Source organism: Natator depressus, chromosome 11 (genome assembly GCF_965152275.1).
Source record: "Natator depressus isolate rNatDep1 chromosome 11, rNatDep2.hap1, whole genome shotgun sequence".
Lineage (NCBI taxonomy): Eukaryota > Metazoa > Chordata > Testudines > Cheloniidae > Natator > Natator depressus.
The window spans coordinates 28,211,459-28,225,407 of record NC_134244.1 but is presented as its reverse complement, the minus strand read 5'-3'; the positions used below and the strand labels follow the sequence as shown (position 1 = coordinate 28,225,407).

Here is a 13,949-nt window from a genome sequence, read left to right as displayed (position 1 = left end):
AAGCACCAAAGTTTAAACAGCAAGTACCGTGGTGATGCAAGTTGCTAACTTAAACATTAGTTATAACTCCACTCTAAAGATTCATCTGTAATTAGATTTCTTTACACTGAATAGCAATAGGACCTCTAGAGATATTCTGGCAAGCCTCCTGCCAGAAGTGATTTACCTTCCTCAATTGTAAAGGTCATTCAAGATACAGATTCAGTACTTCCATAGACATCTGCTTATGTATCCGGAAAACAAAGGAGGAGACAGGAAAGGCTGGAGTCAGCCCTCAAAATATTTTATTGTGCAAACAATTTTTTTTTTCGCATCCCAAGAACAATACAGTAAACTTGCCTGGGTGTGTTTTAATGCTTATAAAAATTGGCAGCTTTCTCTCTTGATGCACCATTCCGGTTTATATTATTGCAAAATCACAATGCGATTGAATCAGGATGTCAAGCTCTAACATGCTTAGAGAGCCGAGGCAATCAGACAGTGTGGGTGTAGAAGAGGGCTGCAATAAGCAGACAGTCATTTTAGACTTGCATACAGAATTCAACAGTGAGCTAGCAAAAAAATGGTCTGTGTGAACAGTCCCAATAAATTAAACATACTAAACTGAAGAAAAAGTTCAGGCAAATAAGGGATAAATAATAATAATTATTATTATTAATATTTTGCATCTGTGTAATCCCTTATATTCAAGGATGGTGAAGTACTTTATAAATATGAATTAATTAAGATTCAAAAATACTACGTGAACCTGGACCCATATTATTTGTATTTCTCCATTAGTTTTACATGAATGTTGCAGTCCCATTCCATCTGATTTAATACAGACTGACATCCTTTCTATCATTTTAGCCAGCCTGTGAAATGCTACTGGATGTTTCAAAAAAGCCTACAGAAAAGCTATTACTTTCTATAAAATTCTATTGGACTTTTCAATAAGATTGAGCTCATTTTGTGGACTAATCTGTGTGCACTCTAAGCCCCACGCCTCATACTCTAAAACCATCGAAGAAAGGCATTTCTCTTTCCTTACTGTCCAATATATTTTCTTTGCCATAATTAGACCCCTTCACATATGCTGTTTGGGGAGCGAATCATCACAAAAGATTTGTAGCCTTCAAATTCTAGCAATCCTTAGGGTGCTGGAAGACACTTTAAAAATTAATAAAGTTGGCCTCACTACACCCCAAAGTAGTGCTGAGTCTTCTAATCAATTCTGGTTTGTTAACAAAAAGCCCATATAAATACCGGTGTTATAACCACATGTGCTATTTACTCCTGCCTGAACGACAACACAATACTCAGTGGGTCAAAATCTCCTTTCAGTTACACTAGTGTAGTCACAACAGTGTAACTGGGAGCAGAATTTGGGACACTTTCTCTATTTACTACAAGTCTATATAATGGTACTCACTGTACACAGAGTCCAATTTTCTGCCCAGCTTAACCAGGCCTACGTTTTTGTACCTGCAAATTGTAGGGACTAATAATTACATGTATGGTCCAATTAATTTGGACATCTAAGTACCAATAGGTCAACTACTTAGATGGTCACGGTCATTAACGCCACACATAAACAGTTGTGGGTCGTGTTTTGTACCTGAAATTTGAGGGAGAAAAATTATAAAAAACAGCTTTTTATACTTTAACCATAGAGTCCTGCACCTCCACAAAACTCAGTATATATGGGGTCTTAATAAAAACCTATAAGAATATATTCTACTTATGCATGTGCAGTCTGCCTCTGAGAAACATAGGCCTGATCCATTGAAGTCAAAGGGACCAGTTTTTTCTTAGTTAGGTGAGACATTTGATTGTACATATGTATATGATTTACCTAGTACTACTGAATCACTGTTTATCCAAGTAGTCCTGGAATATAGTCAGCTTCTAACTTTAAAGCTCCGTACGAACATAAAATATACAGAGGAAAGAAACATTGCCAACAAGCGTAAAAATGGTATTTCAAATCCAGTACAATTCATATAATGTATTTGCTCATTCACTGTAAGGACTATAGCAGAGCAATATGTTTCCATCCTATTAACAGGATGGAAAAGAAAGAGATCACCTATTATACCCAGCTGTTGTTTTCCTTATTCTGTATCTGCTGACCATACTTAGGGTTGCCACCCTCCTGGGTTTTACCCGGAGAGTCGGTTTTTTGGCTTCTGAGTCTGGATGCCATTTTAAACTTTGTGCTTTTCTTGACCGCCTGATGAGTGATCCCTGTCTTTGCTCTCTAAGCACTAGTTCTTCCATCCTAATTAGTCAAAAATGTTTTAAACATCTGCCTCAGAGAGAAGAGAGATACACACATTTCTGCCTGATCACGCAGGAGCTACAGGGCTCTTATCTTATCCCATCTTTTCAGCTGAATGCTGGAAAAATGCTCACAAGCCTATTTTAAGTATGAATCCAAAATATTAAGTTAACAGCTTGCCATATACTAGTCTAAAATTGCAATATATATATACATCTTGGGCTCAGATTCTCCTCCTAGAGGTATCAATGTGAATCCAGAGTAATTCCATAACAGGAAACAATGGAATTAAATTGGATTTACACTGATGTCAGCAAAAGCAGAACCTGTCCCAAGCTGGTTTTAGTCTAACACAGGAGCCATGTGTGCACATTTCCATTCTAATGATAGATTATATAATTACTTCTTTGGACAGAGAGACTAATAATTTTCAATGAGTTTCTTTATAAGATGATCTCCACGTAAGATTTCTCAGGGTATTTTTTGGTGTAAAAGATGAATGTGTAATAAAGAATCACTATGGAAATAGAAATCCGTAGATAGCAGGAACAAGTAACGCTTTTGCCTTCAGCTAAATAATTTGTAATTGCATTTTCCTAATAATAAAAACTCTACATATCAATACTAAATACTAGTTACTGCAGATATGTAAATACAACAAAATGGCATACCAGAAGTGATATAGAGAAGAATCAGCACTACTCTGGGGTGTAGTGAGGCCAACTTCATTGTGTTATTTATAAAATGTATCTATATTTCTCATATTACCTAAAGGCAGACAGCAAGGGTGCATTTCAGTTACATCCATCATGAATGTAACCCTAAAATCCTATTGTCCTATTACTGTTATTTTAGGAAACAGATTAACCTTTCAGCGATTATCATGTCATTACCTTCTGCCATGTTGAAACTGAGAACACTGGATTGCAATGCCAGATTGCTGATTCCTGTATCTCCCAGTATGAAGCAGGGTAAACCTTCTAAAATCAGAGACTTGCTAAACAAAATGTTTATTTTTATTTTATATAAACCTTTACTCCAGCAGATCATGCTTAAGTTTTGTTGCTGGATAAGCAGTTACAATAGTACTTAGTGCTTAAAAAACACTTTTCATCTGAGGAGTTCAAAACACTTTACACATTCGATAATGAAATGCCACAGCATCTCAATATTCAGTATTATGAATAAAGGGAAGCCAAAGAACATCAAGTAGGTTGCCAAAAGTCACACATCATAACAGTGGCAGAGCCAGGAATAGAATCTGAGAGTCCTGACTCCCACCTCTCAATGCTGATCACTAGACCACACTCACTCCATATAGCGCTCTATGCTGCCATGTGATTATAAATCGGCAGAAGGTAACAAGTAAACAATTAGGTGTGATATCTTAATTCACAAGCAGTTTATTGACTGCATAAATCAGAACAAAGCTTGTAAGGGATAGGCCTTGCTCACAGGTGTTGCTTGCATGCTAAGAGAATTAGAATGCAACCATCCAGAAATGATCCAAGTTAATTTAAAAACTGCTACTGATGGATGATTTTATTCTTTCAAGAAAACAAAGACAGGGAGAGAAATTCATTCCTGATGTAACTCGACTGAGCTCAACACAGTTACACCAACGATTAATTTGATACAGTGTCGTCTGTACCAGTGCCCCAGTGTTCAGAGAAATAATAGCTTATTCAAAAAAGTAAAGGTGTTTGTTCCTGTCTTCTGATAGTGCACCAGTCCCAGATGCTTCAGAGGGAAGGAACAGAACAGGACACAACTTAATGAGTGATTCATCCCCTCGCATCCAGCCTCAGCTTCTGGCAGCCAGAGGCTAGAGATACCCAGAGCATGGGGTTGCATCCCTGATCGTCTTGGCTAATAGTTATTGATGGACCTATCCTCCATGAATTTAGCTAATTCTTTTTTGAACCCAGTTATACTTTTGGCCTTCACAACATCCCCTGGCAGTAAGTTTCACAGAATGGCAGTGCATTTTTGTGAAGGGTACTTCCTTTTGTTCACTTTAAACATGAGGCCTATTAATTTCATTGACTGACCCTTAGTTCTTGTGTTATGTAAAGAGTAAATAACACTTCCTATTCACGTTCTCCATATCATTCATGATTTTATAGACTTTTATCATAGCCGCCCCTTTGTCATCTCTTTTCTAAATTCCAGTCTTTTTAATCTCTCTTCGTCCGGAAGCTGTTCCATAGCCCTAATCATTTTTGTTGCCCTTCTCTGTACCTTTTCCAATTCTAATATATCTTATCTGAGATGGGGCTACCAGAACTGGACACGCTATTCAAGGTGTGAGTGTACCATGGATTTATATACTGGCATTATGATATTTTCTGTTTAATTATCTATCACTTTCCTAATGGTTCCTAGCTTTCTGTTAGATTTTTGACTGCCACTGCACACTGAGCAGATGTTTTCAAAGAACTATCCATGATGACTTTTCCAACATGAATTACTTTGCACTTATCGACATGTTGAACTTCAACTGCAATTGTGTTGCCCAGTCACCCAGTTTAGTGAGATCTCTTTGTAACTCTTCAAAATCTGCTTTGGACTTACCTATCTTGAATAATTTTGTGTCATCTGCAAATTTTGCCACCTCACTATTCACCCCCTTTTCCAAATCATTTATGAATATGTTGAACACTGGTCGCAGTACAGTTCGTTGGGCAACCTTGCTATTTACTTCTCTCCATTGTGAAAACTGGCCATTTTATACCTATCCTTTGTTTGCCATCTTTTAACCAGTTACTTTTTGAGAAGACCTTCCCTCTTAGCCTATGACTGCTTAGTCTGCTAAGAGCCTTTGGTGAGGGACCTTGTCAAAGGCTTTCTGAAAGTCCACGTGCACTATATCAACTGGATCACCCTTGTCCACATGCTTTTTGACACCCTCAAACAATTCTAATAGATTGGTGAGGCATGATTTCTCTTTACAAAAGCTGTGTTGACTCTTCCCCCAACAATTCGTGTTCATCTATGTCTCTGATAAATCTGTTCTTTATTATAGTTTCAACCAATCAGTTTGGTATTGAAGTTAGGCTTACCATCTTGTAACTGCTCGGACTGCTTCTGGAGCCTTTTAAAAAAAAATCAACGTTACATTAGTTACCCTCCAGTCAACTCGTACAGAGGCTGATTTAAGCGACACGTGATGGGGTGTTTACCCTGCACTAGCCTAGAAGAGGCTGAGAACAGGACAATTAACCAGATAGGCCATGGCTTGGGGGAATTATTCCCTGAATTATGATGGAGCCCAGCTGAGAAGGAACAAGCAGGGCTAGTATAAAGCCAGGAAGCTGGCAGCAGAAAGGGGCTGCTGTGAGGGAGCGGGCAGCCACTCTCTGGACATTACAGAGGGAAGGGGGAAAACCTATGGAACAGGATGTAGGAAAAGGCTCAAGGAAATGCAGTGAGGTTTAAGATGGTGCAGAGCTCAGCTGCTGATTATAGAGAGTCCCTGAGCTGGAACCCACAGTATAAGGTGGGCCTGGTTTCCCCTACCAGCCACCGGAGAAGTGGCACCATCTGGACAGTGAATGAGAAGACTTCCAGAGACAGTTTCTACAGAAACACTTTGATATCTCAGAAAGTAGGAAATACATAGTGACCTGGCCGGAGGGCCAAGCTATGAAGGGAGAGCACTGGGAGTCACACAAAGTGAGAGAGAGAGAGAGAGAGGGGCACCAGGGTGTGCAACATGTGGCAGAGGGGGGCATCAGACCTGGACAGAGCTAATCCTCAGAGCAGCAGAAGGAGCCATCCTAGTGGTGAGTGGACCCCATGGCCATTACATACCACAGTTAGTAGTACTTAAATTTCATCTTTGAGTTCCTTCAAAACACACGTTGAATATCATCTGGTCCTGGTGACTTATTACTGTTTAATTTATCAATTTGCTCCAAAACCACCTCTAGTGACACGTCAATCTGAGATAGTTCCTCAGATTTGTCACCCAAAAAGAATGGCTTGGGTATGAGGATCTTCCCCTCATCCTCTGCAGTGAAGGCAGATGCAAATAATCCATTTTTTTTCTCTGCAATGGCCTTGTCTTCCTTGAGTGCTCCTTTAGCACCTTGATCATCCAGTGGACACACTGACTGTTTGGCAGGCTTCCTGCTTCTTTTGTACTTTTAAAAAATTGCTTTTAGTTTCTGTGTCTTTAGCTGGATACTCTTCAAAATCTTTCTTGGCCTGCCTGCCTTACACTTGTACACTTGACTTGCCAGAGTTTATGCCCCTTTCTATTTTCCTCCAGAGGATCTGACTCTCAATTTTTAAAGGATGCTTTTTTGTCTCTAACCACCTCTTTTACTCTTACTGTTTTTTTATTTGGGGTATATGTTTAGTTTGAGTCTCTATTATGGTGTTTTCAAATAGTCTCCATGCAGTTTGCAGGCATTTCACCCTTGTGGCTGTTCCTTTAGATTCCCATTTAACTTGCGTCCTCATTTTTGTACAGTTCCCCTTTTTCAAATTAAATGCTATTGTGGTGGATTTCTTTGGTATTTTCCTTCCTATAAGGATATTAAAATTATTTACATTATGGTCACTATCACCGAGCAATTCAGCTGTATGTACCTCTTGGACCAGATCCTGTGCACCACTTAGGGTGCAATCAAGAATTCTCTCTCTGCCCTTGTGGGTTCCAGGACAAGCTACTCCAATAAGTAGACCATTATGGTGTCTAGAAATTTTATCTCTGCATTCCTTCCTGAGTTGACATACACCCGCTCAATATGGGAATAGGTTAAATCCCACATTACTATTGTTTTTCTACCTTTGTATGTGAGCATTTCACAGTCACTGTCACCATCCTGGTCTGATGGTTTGTAGAATATTCCTACTCCTATATTCTTATTGTTCAAGCAAGGAATTTCTACCCATAGAGATTCTCTGGCACAGTTTGATTCATTTAAGATTTTTACTTTATTTGACTCCATGTTTTTTTCAACACATAGTGCCACTCCCCACCAGCATGACCCACTCTGTTGTTGCTATATATTTTGTACCCTGGTATTACCATGTCCCATTGACTATCCTCATTCCACCAAGTTTCTGTCATGCCTATTATATCAATATCCTCATTTAATGCCAGGCACTCTTATTTACCCATCTTAGTATTTAGAGTTCTAGCATTTCTATACAAGCATTTCTACATTTTGTCAGTTGTTTGCAATTATTGTAGCACCTACAGTGTGCTAGGTGCTCTCCAAACACAGAGGAAAACACAGGCCCTGCCCCTAGCAGGTTGCAATCTAAAAAGACAAGAACAGACAAAGGTGAGAGAAGAAGGATGTAACATATAAGCAAAGCAATAGAGGTGATGATAGGCTTATTAGTTTTACAGGTTAATTTGCTACACATGTCTCTTCCAAATAGATGAGCTATTTACTCATGAGATAACTAAATAAAATATGCAAATAGATGACTTAGCCGGCAAGTTTCTTGGAGGTGTTGCAACGGGTCCACACGAAGGACAATGTTGAAACCTCGGGGAGGGCATCACCGAGGAAAGTAAACTAATACAACTAACACGACTCTAACTAACACTAAAGGTACTGCTAACTATATACAACAAGAGAAAAACTAAACTACTTGAGGGGTTGTGAGGTTAAGACTCCAGCCACTGACTCCAGCCACTTTTCGGGTCTTCCGAAAAGATTTATATAAGGAGAGGTTAGTCTGTTGGGTTTGATCCTGCATTCTCTCTTCAGGACATATCCATCTGTCACAGGGAATGTTGTCTGCACGGGGACTGCAGGATCAGGTGTTGTTAGATTAGATGTCTTTCTGAAAGAGATGCTTTAGCCCAAGTGAAAGTTATGGGCTTGATGCAGGAATCACTTCATAAAATTCTATGGCCTATATTATGCAGGAAGTCAAATTAGATGATCATAATGGTCCCCTCCAATCTTAAAATCAGTAATTGAAGTCCTGGCCCTACTGAAGTCAATGGCAAACCCCAATTGGCTTTAATCGGGCCACATTTCACCCTATGAATTGAATATTCTCTGTTCTGTCTTTGCCAAATATAAATGTCTACAATGAGAAGTTAAGATCTGGTCTCTGACTGAAGATTTGTAACAGCAGCAATACTTGTAATATTTTTCAATGCCTGTAAGAAACATTTTAGCACTGAATGGAATCAATTATGGGTATCAATTAACTCTTGCAAAAGTTAATTTTGGTTTCAAAAGAGAAAAATAAATCCTTAAAATATACTCCGCCTAGTTAAAATCTCAGCCAAGGTTTTCAGCCAGTAATTGTGTATAAAGAAAAGAAAAATAACTCACAGAGGGCAGGATGCTGGAAGCTATCATTGTGGCATGCTCCAATTCACACAACCGTGTCCTACACCCATAATAGCCAAGGGTCATGAGTTCAGGCCCAAGAATACTCCTTGCTTTTACTAATGATGTTGTACCAGGCAAGAAATGCTTGCAATATCTAGCCCCGCCGAATAAGAAAATCCTAAATGTCTCATGCTAAGTGCACTAAAAAGAAACAAGCACTTGGGGCCACATACCATTCACTCATCTGTGAAGAGGCAATGCAATGGAACATAAGAATGGCCATACTGGGTCAGACCAATGGACCATCTAGCCCAGTACCCTGTCTCTGACAGTGGCCAATGCCAGATGCTTCAGAAGGAATGAACAGAACAGGGCAATTTCAAGTGATCCATCCTCTGTCATCCAGTCCCAGCTTCTGGTAGTTCAAGGTTTAGAGACACCCAGAACATGGGGTTGCATCCCTGACCATCTTGGCTAATCACTATTGATGGACCTATACTCCATGATAACAGCGATTCTGTAGTACAGAGATGGGAGGCATGATCAGGCATGCAAAGGCTAGTGAACAGGTGGAAGCTTTGGGTTGTTCAAGGGAGGGGCCAGGATGTGGCTAGTAGATCAGTGATTAACAAGGGTTCAATGACCATATACTCCTGTATGGGGTGTTGCAGGGACTATGGCTACTATTCCAGTGCAGGGTCCAGAGTACTGGCTTTGGAAGCTCTGGTTGAACACCAGCCTAAGTACAAAGGAATCAGAGCAGAAGAGAGATTCTTGTCCTATAATTTATATCTAGACACACTGTTCTTAGCCAGAAACATTAGAACAGGTTCTGCAAAAGGTCCAAGAACAGTGAACACTTACTGTACTTGCAGCATGGACTGAAATACCTATGCACAGTGGGGTGAGTTAAAGGTAGAATGAACTTTCCCAGTATGAAAAAAACTCACCCCTCAGCAACATAAGTTCTGCCGGCATAAATGGTAGCGTGCACAGCACTGTGTCGGCGGGAGAGCTTCTCCTGCTGCCATAGCTACCGCCGCTCACTGGGGGTGGTTTAATTATGTCAATGGGAGAGCTCTCTTCCGTCAGCATAGAGCAGCTACACGAGAGATCTTACAGCAGTGCAGCTGCATCGGTACAGCTGTGCTGCTGTGAAGTCTCCAGTGTAGACATAGCCTTTGATGCAAACCAGTTATCATTTCAGCCTGCAGATAATGACAATCATAGGATGTCCTAAAATAAAGGATTTGTATTAGCCTTTCCACAAAGTACTATGTGCATCTTTAAAATCTAACATTTTAGTTTTCATGATTTTTAAAGTAGAAATAAATTGGCCTGATTTTACAAATACGATGCTTCAAAATGATCAGATCCCACATCTTTGGGTGCCAGTTACTCCTAAGGTTTGTTAGTAATTGTGAGCCCAATCCTGCTTTCTTTGAAGTCCATGGCAAAACTCCTGTTGACTTTATCTGATGTAGAATCCAGCCCTCTATCCCATGCACCCTGCTTATTTATTTATTTTATATATTAATTTTTAAAATGCTTATTGCCATGGAATCTAAACTCTATAATATACAAAGTGAAAAACATATGAATTATGCAATGCCCTCCTTAATGATAGGCATGTTATTACTATCTATGGCTGTGAGCCAAAAAATATTTCATGGTAAAACTGTCCAGAACAAGGATGGGCGAGGGGAAGACCTGACCACATCTTTTTTATCCTACCAACCTCTTCACCTCTCCTGGCTTTCTAAACATCTCTGAACCATTTAGAAATATTCTCCATGGACAGAATGAATCCATGGATATTTTATTCACCCAATCTCTTATTCTATGTAACTATGTGTCGCAGGTTTGAACAAGATCCTTTAGATCAGTATAACTCCGCCGTCTTCAGCTGAGTTAATCCTGATTCACACTGATGTAAGCAAAAGAAGAATCAGGTCCTAACTGAGAGAAGAATCAAGTCTTCCATCTCTGGAGGATACTGGGCTAGATGGACCTTTGGTCTGACCCAGTATGGCCATTCTTATGTTCTTAAGATCTCTGGGTATGTCTACACTGCAAAAAAGACTCCATGGCAGGAAGTCTCAGAATTCAGGTCAATTGACTCAGGCTCTCACTACAGGGCTACAAATAGCAGTAGTGTACACAATCCCTCTGGGGCTGGAGCCCAGGCTCTGAAACCCAGCAAGGGGGACTGATGTACCCTAAATCTTCTCCCTGAGCCAGATCTTCAGCTGATGTAAATTATATCACTCTATTGATTTTAATGGAGCTACAATAATTTATACCACCTGAGAACCTGCCCCCAAATGGGACACATAGATTACAAAGTTATATATGCATACAAATATTTTCATGCTGGTGTTTTAATGCATGTCTGGCTAACAGTGGCTCCTAATAGCATGGACTCCTTCTGTTATGAGCTCCAGTAGACTATACACCTCTTAAAAATAACATGTCAGCTTCTACAAGTCAGAGGAAGGAAAACTATGGAAAAAGATTTATTTCCTGCTCTTTTTTCTGAATATGTAATAACTTTCTACTAATTTCTGTATTGAGGGTTTCCTTCTTCTCCCCCCATCCTCTTTTTTTTTTAAATTAGGTCCTCTTTCACCTCCTAAACTCAAATTTGAAAAGCTTAACACTATGTAAAAACAAATCAGTTTAATTATGTACTTATCTCGGGAAAACAGTCAATTCACTAGGAGATTTAAGAACACAGATCTAAGATCTCATGCTCTTTAATACAATAGTATGCTGTGTTGTATCATGTTACCTTGCATTATCTGGGGAAGTATATCCGGTTTAGACAGTGAAACAGAAATACAAGTAAAATATATCTTCAATTTTCAATAAGCACTAGAGCTGGTTTGTGTACTCGAGCCAAGGAAAAATACCCCTCTCCCCACCACGGCTTCATTTTAACTATTATGCAAGTCCCCATAGATATGTTGCAGTCTTTTTATGTTAATAGCTGCAACAACTTAAACAGTATCAACCTCTAACAAATATCGCCTTGTAGGCACAGTATTTACCGGTCAGCATGTATGGTGAGTATTCTTGCTGATACAGCAGGTAATTGTTTTCAAATGCTGTTACACTGTTGACATAGGGCATGTGCGTAAGTCAAATGTGTGGTGTTGATTCTGTCTCACTTCATATTTCATCTTGTAATATACCTGTGTGCTTAACTGATGAGTGGAAAAGAGGCAAACAGTAGAAGGCCACAGCTGTTCACAGCACACTAACGTCCTTGTGCATTCTCATATAACTGCCTTGTTACAGTGCACCCTATTCTTTTTGCATGGTAACAGACTGACCTGTGTGTTCCCTTAGACATTTCGGGCACAGGAGCAGTGTCTGGAAGAAACATTTAATGGGCTCCCACTCTTTTTCCTTGCAGATGTTGCTGCTGGCTAAGGCTTTAGCAGCATACCCTCCCTTTATTCCCCCGGCCTCAAAGAGTGCAGTCCAGATCCTGCAATGAACCATAACTGAACCTCCATTAAAGCTGAGAGGGGGAAAAACTACCCAACCACTATAATGCCTAAATATTTCAGCATGAATTCAATTAAGCAGATGAAAAATGTTTTAGAGTAGCAGACGCAATGCACCCAGACCCTAAAAATGCCACAGCGCATTACTGAGAGCTGACAGACTTGCACTTGTCCTCTATGTCTACGAGGTCAGAAAAACCTCCCCTTGCATTTTCCCTGACTTCAGTCTACCAGATGAACCACACTGTAAGCCTCTGAGTAATTCAGTCGAGGTTAATACAGTTTCTTTCTTGCAGCCCTCACACCAGCAATGAAATCAGACAGGCTAAATCTTGGAGGCGGCCAAGAAATATTGATTGGAAACATATGGCAAACAATGCAATTGGTTACCTCGTCTTATTTGGCCTTAAGTTGGTTGATTTTTCCCTCCAGTATTGTGGACAGTCTAAAACTAAAGCTCTCATTCAGAAGTTGATTATGGAAACATTTTCCACAATAAGAGCCAAATTCTGCTCTCAGATATGAAAGTTCAGCTCCCAGTGAAGTCAATGGGAGTTGCATGCATGTATCAGAGAGCAGAATTGGGCCCTAAATGTCTAGCATTACTTAGGCCATTGGATTCTAATTAGTGCAGGATGTGAGAACACAGCTGGATATTAACCTTTTTTTTTTTTTTTTGGTTAAATCTGTAAAAGATTACATTCTTAACACAGCTATAATTAAGGCTTCTGAAAATGCCATTACACCTTGTGCTTCTGGGTTGGGCTAGAAATCACAATTTATAAACTCCATGATTTAAAAAAAGGAGAGTTACCAGTAAAGATTGGAATAAAGTAAAATTAAAAAAATAAAAGAACAAAGAATAATAAAGGCATATTTTTTCTCACAGCTCCTCATCTCACTTCCTGTGTGGGTCAGGTTCATACTACTGCCAGTCAAGTTCACACTAGGCGGTGACTCAAGGAAGTCTCTACTGCAAATGCAAATACCAGAAAGTGGATGCTTTCCAGTGATTTACCTTCTGTTCACTTTATTCATCAGAAATTAAAATCTGGTTTTTGTTGGTGATGGGTTTGTTTATCTCTTTCAAATTAAGAGACAGATCCTCATTCAGTTAGCATAAACTGGCATAGCTCCATCATCATATTATATATATATATTACAATCAACTATGAGAACTATGCAGATTTATGCCAGCTGAGGATCTGACCTTACATGCTGAAAAACAAAAAAAACCCTAGTTTATTAAAACCTTCAGAAGTGGTTAGGGCATAACTCAATGTAAGACACCCCCAGCAAAGACTGTTCCAGTCAGCTAGAGATAAAGATAGCCCCCTCATTGTCCACATTAAGGAGTAGTTTTCCATTGAAAGGAGAGGGTCCGCTCTATTGGGGATAGCGATGAATTATCTGCCCTTCAGCAACAGGTATGTGCACTTCTCCACTACCAAAAGCACAGTGAAAATATAGCAGATGTCCCTTATAATGGAAATTACAGCTCTTCCTATAAGGATAGTAAGATAGATTCCCTCAGTGCATTCACTCCTCAGTTAATTTCCTGCTACTAGCAACAGGTACATACAGGCCCATGAAACAGCTTGAATCACTTCCTGAGCTTTTCTACTGAGACAAATAAAAGTATCTAACAATTCCTGTACCTGAATATTAACCTTTACCACATATTCCATACATTAGAGAGGGGACCTGATTCTTCTTTCAGATCAGCATAAATCAGTTAAGTCAATGGAGTTACACTAGTCTAATTCTGGTGTAAATCAAAACAGAATTGGACCCTTTTTTCTTTCAGATGTGGTAGCAAAATCTATTTAATTAGTATGTGTTTCTTTTTCTCCCGGAACCATTCTG

The 13,949-nt window shown here is 39.5% G+C and overlaps 1 protein-coding gene across 6 annotated transcripts in view; it reads right to left on the bottom strand.

Annotated features, from left to right (window-relative positions):
* FMNL2 (formin like 2) overlaps positions 1 to 13,949 on the bottom strand; it is a 254,551-nt gene that overhangs the window by 180,377 nt on the left and 60,225 nt on the right. The window lies entirely within an intron of this gene.